Genomic DNA, 8,496 nt, shown 5'->3' on the forward strand with positions numbered 1-8,496 from the left:
TGGCATTTGGACAGAAATGAAGCCTGCTTGCTAGAACATGTTTTTTTCACAGCATTTTCCCCTTATATCATTATCAGCATGACAAGGTCTCCCCAGGACCATGGTTCTCACACCAGCAGGATTCTCTTTTATTTCCTTCAGGGATGGTGGGAAGCTGGCCATGATTTCTTTGCATCGCCAATGGAGCTGTGATAATGCATCAAAATAAAAGCTGTTCTATTCTGGAATATGTCTGAACCTAGGGAGAGAAACAGGACCAGGGTCTGAGGGGTGAGTAAGGCAACTGGAAGAGAAATTATTGGACCAAGGTGATGCAATGTGTCAGCTCTTAACTGGTGAGAAATCCATGTTTTCCAAGCCTGACTCAGGTGCCCTGGCTGTCAGACCAGGAGTCAGGAGCTGTGGGTGGCACATGGGCTGGACTGACACAGAGTCACTGTAAAATGGGAATGGCTCCATCCTGAGACACAGCCAAGAGTCCCAGGGAAGGCAGCAGCCCCTGCATGCCCTGGCTGGGACACAACACTCAGCCACCCCGAGGCAGCTCATTTCCATGTGGGACAAACCCCCTATCTCCCAAACCTCTGTCAGCCCACTGAACTTCTGGTTAAGAAAATTCAAATACACTTTGGCAAGTGCTGCTTGAAAAATGTGTGCCCTAGACCATGCTTAACTCCACGTCAGCACACCTGAAGGGCCAGCAAGGGGACTGCACAGCTGGAAGGAAATAATCTGAGAGGACTCAGAGCTTCTGAGCTCTGTGCTCCTTTCTGTTCTCCACCCCTGCACTTCTCCCAGATGCAGAGCTGCAGAGGTGATCTCCCAGCACAATTTACTCCACTTCTGAAGTGCCCACTCTCAGGCACCTGCCATCCCCCTGTCCCTTTGTGTCCACCTCATTCCTTACCTAAGCAATTTCTGCCCTGAAGCACACTGTGCAGTTTGGTTTCAATATCATATGTTCTTCACTGTGCATTTTTATTTTTGAAGTTTCCACTGATGCATTTTCACTAGATAAGTGCTGGTTAAATGCTAAATCAATACCCCAGTGCTCTAAAACCAAAGTGAGAGCACTGGCCACACTACACCTCCAATGCATTAAAGCCACTGTAACAAGTTTAATCACTTTGCATCACTTTAACTGCTCCTTTGTGAAATGACTGCAAAACCCTGCCAAACAGCTTCATTTCATTTTCCCCCAGTGCCCAGGTGAATATGGGCAGTGGCTATCTCTAAAAATAGGAAAATAGGAGGCTGAAGTTCAGTTTCAGGCTAAGACCAGAGATGGAAATTACTCTGGTCCTGAGTGTTTTCCCTGGCACATTTCTGCATGCTCAGCGGCACAGCAATTGTCTTTCTTTCATAAGATGCACAAAGAATGTTTTGGTATTACATATGAAACACTTTAAATATGTTTATGCGGCCATAAATAACAGGAAATCTTAATCTGAAAAGGCCCTATTAAACCCTCAACACAGCAAACTGGAATTCTACTTTTTTTTTAAAGCTTGATACATTTCCCCATTGCTTATTGCACTTGAAACAAGAATGGACAGCTCTAAAAGGAAGCCCTCCTCACCATGACATTCTCTTCACCTTCTGCTTCCTAGGAGGAGCTTAAAATTTATTCTAAGGATGCTGTGTTGCTTTCCTTGTATGTACCTGATACCTGCACAGGAACCAAAGCAAAGTCTTCAGCCATGCACTTCCCATTCTACACATCCTCAAGAACAAACCAAGTTGTGTGAAGTTGCTTGGTCACAAGTGGAACCTGTTTATGAAAAGCTTACCAGGGTAAATGACCTTAGAGGAACATCAGCCAGCACCTACCTGAAAGGAACAAACAGGACAGATCCAGGGCAGGGGGACATTTTAGCCTGTTTGGTGGTAACTGGCAGGTGTAATCAGCACACAATTGCTCTCTGAAACTTCTCACCCTAGAGAGCAAATCTAACAGGCCAAAGAGGTTGCCAATATTTTCTTCATAGCTGTGATCAAATGTTGCCTGTCCTGAACTCCTGTAAAGCCTCAGCCTGATGGAGTGAGTGTCCTGATTTCATTTGGTGCTGCTGCCTGGAGAGATTTGCAGGAGCTGCAGCCACAGGCTCGGTCAAATACACCCAGTACACCTTCAAATGGCATGAAAAAGGTGTTTGCCACTTCACAACTTTGATTCATGCTGTCCTTGGCTTTTATCAACAGGATAAAGTAGGCTTTCCTGTCTTGAAACTCTGCCTGCCCAGGGACCCCATTTCCAGATGCGCATTCCTGTGCTTTCCTTTGGGCATGGAGGGAGGGTGGGCAGAGCGACCCCTGCCATGCTCACCAGCCCAGCTGGGTTAAACACTCCCCTGTCAATGCAGGCAGGGATGTGGAATGCAAGGAGGCCCCATGCCCATGCCCAGGGATTGTTTCCTCAGTGGCATCACGAGATTCAGGGCTGCCAGCTCCCAGACAGACATTCCTCCTCCACTTTTCACCACGCTCTGCTGCAGCAAGGCAAGTGCTTCTGGGAACAGGCTGGAGACTGGATCCCAGCTGAAAGTAGCCCTTCAAAAATAGCAATTTTTAAACTGAATCATTTTCCAAATCACACTCTAAAATTACTTCCCTTCCTGGCAAGCTCCCTGCAGCTCATTGGTACACAGGCGAGCATGGACTTGGAGGATGCAGATTTCTCAGGAGCTGCACCAATCCCATTCTGCAGGTTTCTGCATCCATCCATCCATGCATCTGTCTGTCCATCCCTCCCCTCTGCACTGGGAAGCTCAACCACAGAATACAGGGGCCGCATCTCTGACCTTAACAGAGATTTACAAAGAGCTTTTCCTCTTTCGTCCAAATTCTTGTAAAGGGAAATGGCAGGTGACAGAACTGCCTAAGTGGCCTTTCAGTCCTTTCAAAAACTGAGCTGTTCCCTTGGAGGGCTGGAGGATGCTGACCTCTCCTGAAAGGCCAGGCCCTGGTTAGGCTGAACAAGGTGAGATCCAGAGAAAAATCTGGTTTGTTGCCTAATAGTCTACATGAATTCAACAGTGGGTTGTGCATTCAGAAATTATCCTTTGCAGGGTCTCAGAAATATTACAGAGCTGCATCTTCCTGAGTAGTAGAATAGTGGCTTTCCATTATTAAAATGCATTAAAAATCCCTTGCATGTCAAGCCACTGAGTGAGATTTCCCTGTGCAAAGCAATAATAGAAAACAAATTAGCAAAACTAATGCAGGAACAGCATAAGCCAGTAGAGTGGAAGTTTTTCCCATAAAATGTGAGATTTCATACCAAAAATTGTGAGCAAGGTAAGCCATGTGAACACAGAGCTACCTGCACAAGATGCAGGGTGCCTGCAGCTTCCATTGGCAGCGCAGGCAAGTGAGAACACATTATTAATTAATTAATTAATTTGTTAACATGCTCAGGATACTCGGAGCACTAGAAAGAATCAGGCCCTCTGAAATTGGCTCCTCATCAGATTTAAACTGAATGTAATTGGCAGCACTAATTAGATCATTCTCAGTGAAAGTGAGAGAGTAGTAGTTAGATCACTGAGCCTCAGGAAAAATAAAAACAAAAGCCCATTGCATATTCATAAATTAGCAGGAAGAATGAAGGAATCTGATTTAGACAGCAATTGCTGCCTGTTTCTCTTGAACCTGTGGAAATATTCTCCCAGTAAAACCATGTCTTTGGTTAACAAAAGTTTCCCTACAGCCTAGCATCCCCTAGCAGTTCAACCCAGCAAACCAAACCCTGCACTGGCTGACTCCTACATCTCACCGTGACTCGATTTTGAGTTTGGGAGGACAAGAAATGGTTCCCAAAGGATTCTCAAGTTTATCTCATCAGCTTCTTTGGCTCTGCTCCCACGAAACCCAGAGTGCTACTGGCAGAGCAATGGGGGCTTACAGAGCCCAGCTACCTGGAAACAGTTCCATGCCAAGACTCCTCATGGACCACCTGCTAATCAACACATAGAGTGTCGTAGTTTTCAACCAAATTGTCTGCAACAGGCAACTGATGGCTTCAAGAGCAGTTATAAGCCTGGCTGTTTTCTCCCTCCCCTCCCCAAAAGTTCACCCTGATACAGAGAGAAGACATGAGAACACAATAGGCTACTTGGGTCATGGGACTGGTCTTCTGTTTCAAAACCTAAAAAGTGCCTGGGGAGGGTCAGGAGACCCTAGTAACTTCTGAGGTTCCATGGAAACACACATTCATCCCCAAATACTTTGTACTTAGTATACTTCTCACTGTCTCAGTCTGTCATCACACTAAGTCAGGTACTGGGAAGAGCCCTCTATCCCAAAGTATCCAAATTTCTAACTTAAAAATGAGGCATATTCATTTCTGTTATGTATTGTGACTGAAACCCTGGCTCACAATGCTACCAAGGCACTGATTGCATAGACTACAAATTACCTCATCCATTTTTTTTACTACAAGGTAATACCCAAGATTCTGTTTCATGATAGGAGGTAAAGGTGAAGAAGAGCAACATCTCATTGCCTGTGCAGCTCATCAAGCACCCAGGCTCACCATAAGGCCACTCACTGAAAAATAATTTCTTTGGTACATGTTACAGACAAAAACCAATTCATACAGCCCATATTGGGCTGCATGGAGAGCAACACAAAACCATCTGCACATTAACTCCAGCTGCAGGAGCAGTGACAAATCCATTTGCCTTTGGTCACTGTTGAGGTAGAAAATATGTCCAGCTACAGCAAACAAGCCACATATTTCAGGTCAGGGACTGCATGGCATGTTTACCTTCAGACTGTGTGGTACACTTCAAAATAACTACTTCAATATAGTGGTAAAAAGCTCCTGAATGAGGTACTTGATATTTTTTCTTGGCAAATATTTGCTACAGAGTCAGTGGGGACGTGTATGAGTGAAGCTTGTACTGGAACCGAGAACACAGATGTGGAGGTCTTGGTATCCCTGAAGTCAAAAGAAGTAGTCTTGCTAATTTGCTTGTGAGTTACACAGTCAAACCATGGCTGGAAATTTAGAGGATTTTACCCATTTAAAAAAATAAAATAAAAAGAACTACTCCCTTGAAAGGAATAACAGTAACTGGTCTTTTTCAGGTTTAAAATACCATTTTAAACTTTATTCTTTAATAAAGGGATGTAATGTTTAGCAGTACAACCTATTTGCAGACAATGCTTTAATTAAACATTTAATGAGCCCATCTCGTTTCTTTGCACGAGCTAAACTTCACACAACCAAGATAATAATGTAAACACCACATTTTGGTTATTAAAATAATTGCTTTCACAAACACTGACCTCCTGACAAACCAAATGGCTGGTGCCATGCACACAGTACTCCCACAGATCAGGGAGGACCTAATTTTAGCATAAAGCCCAATTTACAGCTGACCATTAGCTTTTAAAAAAATTCTAGGCAAAGACTTTTAAAGACAGTGGTGTTTTCACCAAATCCCTCAATATTTCATTCAATTATTCAAGAAAATAAAAAAACATTATTCATTTAACCATATAACAGCCTTTAAGAGTGTTACCCAAGCAGGGGTGCAGCAGCAGCAGCTTCAGGATGTTTCCTCATATCTGGATCAGAGCAACCAAAACCATGACCTTCCTTTAAGCCACAACTCTGTAAGATTTTTTATCTAGCTAATGGAGTTTTTCCAGGAGCCAGTTACTTTGGAAAGGATCAAACATTTTCAGTGGGACTTTAATGAGGAAAAAAACCCAAACCAACATTTTCCCCCTAGCTTTATAGCCAAAAAAACCCCTTTAAGTATTTCTGCAAAATGGTGACAAATTTTCAAGACTCCAAGTAAAAAAATCTTAGCGAAATGAGTTGTCAAAACATTTTGAAAAATCTGTCAACAGCTCGAATTCTTAGAAACCATGATTCGGTGATGCTGGAAATACAACCCTGTCCATGCTGAAGCAGCTCAACCACGTCCCTTGCTGCTTCAGCTGAGCTTTTTTCCTCATGGAAAGTTACTGGTAGGCTTTCATAGCCATGAGGTGGTTCCTCAAGCTAATCAGCATCCCACCAGCATCATCCTTTCCCAGGCAGGACATCTCCAGAGAGGCCAACACAGACTCCAGAGGCAGCCAGCTTCTGCTGCTTGGAAACTGTCCTGTCACCCAAGGAAATGGCCAATTTCTCACTCCCCACCTAGGGGAAACCATGCCCCAGGAGGGCACAATGCATGGCATGGTGACAGGCACGAGTGACACAAACTTTGCTAACTGGCTTCTCACTGAAAACATCAGGGCCTCTCACAGTAGGTGAAATTGCTGAGGACTCCGGAGAACTGAACCCTCGTTTTATAATGTTCCCCACAGGAAAGTGGAAAAAAGCAACCACATCAAAGAACCAAACAAAACAAAAACAAAAACCCAAAACAAATGACCAAAACATAAACAAAAACAAAAACTTCCCCTGCAAACACAAAAGCACCAGGAATCTAGTGATATCCATCTGAAGCAACACAATTCAGGTAAATGAGCTTAGTTTTACATAATCTGACACAGTGGATTGCATGTAATCATTCCTGGATTTCCACAGTGGAAATTATTTTCAGCAATTGTCATTGGCACTAAATGGTCCATTTCTGACCCTTGACCATCCATGGGAGACTTTCCCCTCATGCCAATGGTCTTTTGATCAGGTCTGATATACTTTCCCAATGTTTTTCCTCCTCTTGTGTTCTTGAGATCTGCTATTGCTTTCCCCAGCTATTGGGTTTGTGATTTATTGGTTTAATTTTTTTATTTTTATTCAGTTTTAGTATTTATAATGGGACACAACTGACACTTTGAAATAGGAGATACTTTTTTTTCTTAAGGGTTGCATGTGGTATTGGTTGCCTTGAGCACAAAAGGAGATTGGAAATCTTCTTTGATACTTCTAGACACTTCCACCTCTACTGAACAAAATGCTTTAGCACAACAGCAATAATAGCAAAACCCCAAAGTTTAGAGATATTAGTGGCTATCAAAACATGATACTTTGATTAGACATGTTCCTAGGAAGCAGAGGTGTAAACCCAAGCAGTTTTCTTCACCTGACAAGTATGAACAGTGTGTTAGAAAGGAAGGAAGTCCTCCTGCTATGGATGTGGTGGCCAAGAGATAACTGCCAATAATGTGAAATCTCACAGCAAAGCAAAATCTCTCAGATCCAAAATAAGAAATAGATGTGTGAAGCTATGGAGATGTTCTAGTGATGGCAAATAGCCCTTTGCTAAAAGACATCATGTAGCTACCAAGAGGCAGCAAATATTTTCCTGTAGATGAAAAAAAAAAAAAAAAAGAAAAAAAGAAAAAAAAAATAGAACCTAGGCTAAAAAAACCCATAAACCAGGGCACAAGCTCCCATCCCAGTGAGACTGACACTGGCAACTGTAAATTGTGGGGAGCATTTCCTCCTCCAAGCCCAGATCTTTCCTACACGTGTTATCAACCCCTACACATATGTTTGCAGGACTGGCATCACTCCCATCCTCTTTGCAATGCTTTATCAGTGAGAATTCTCATTTTATTTTAAAAATACGAATGTAATTATTTACTTCAAGTCTCCCAGGAAAGGACTGCAGTTCTCACTGCAGCATAACAGATAAGAAAGGCTACAGTGTTTGTTCCAAGGCAAACAGCAAAGACAGAATCCAACATCTTAGGAGGAGAAAAATCACTTTTCAGACACGAGCTAAGATTAAATGGGCATTTGGCACCGAACCCAAAATGTATCATTTTCTTGGGTCTACCTCAGTGGAGTCAGATCAGAAACAACCATTCCTTCGTCCAGAAATGGCTGAAATTAAGTAATTAGCGCTCCACCGACCACCACCAACTCCCTCACGAACACCGTCTCGGCACGGGGCGTAGAGAAAAGCTTTTGAAGCCAAACCAGCCCCGCAGCGGCCGCGGCGCATCCCGCACATGGCGAGGGAACCGGCGTGCCCGCCGCGCCCGGCCGGTGCCGCGGGGGGAGCGGAGAAAAGTGGGAAGGGAAGGGAAGGGAAGGGAAGGGAAGGGAAGGGAAGGGAAGGGAAGGGAAGGGAAGGGAAGGGAAGGGAAGGGAAGGGAAGGGAAGGGAAGGGAAGGGAAGGGAAGGGAAGGGAAGGGAAGGGAAGGGAAGGGAAGGGAAGGGAAGGGAAGGGAAGGGAAGGGAAGGGAAGGGAAGGGAAGGGAAGGGAAGGGAAGGGAAGGGAAGGGAAGGGAAGGGAAGGGAAGGGAAGGGAAGGGAAGGGAAGGGAAGGGAAGGGAAGGGAAGGGAAGGGAAGGGAAGGGAAGGGAAGGGAAGGGAAGGGAAGGGAAGGGAAGGGAAGGGAAGGGAAGGGAAGGGAAGGGAAGGGAAGGGAAGGGAAGGGAAGGGAAGGGAAGGGAAGGGAAGGGAAGGGAAGGGAAGGGAAGGGAAGGGAAGGGAAGGGAAGGGAAGGGAAGGGCGAGGCAGGGCAGGGCGGCCCCGTCCCGCCCCATCCCTCCCCCGGCCGGGCGCGGCGGCCCCGGGGG

This window comes from Ammospiza nelsoni, chromosome 3 (genome assembly GCF_027579445.1).
Source record: "Ammospiza nelsoni isolate bAmmNel1 chromosome 3, bAmmNel1.pri, whole genome shotgun sequence".
Lineage (NCBI taxonomy): Eukaryota > Metazoa > Chordata > Aves > Passeriformes > Passerellidae > Ammospiza > Ammospiza nelsoni.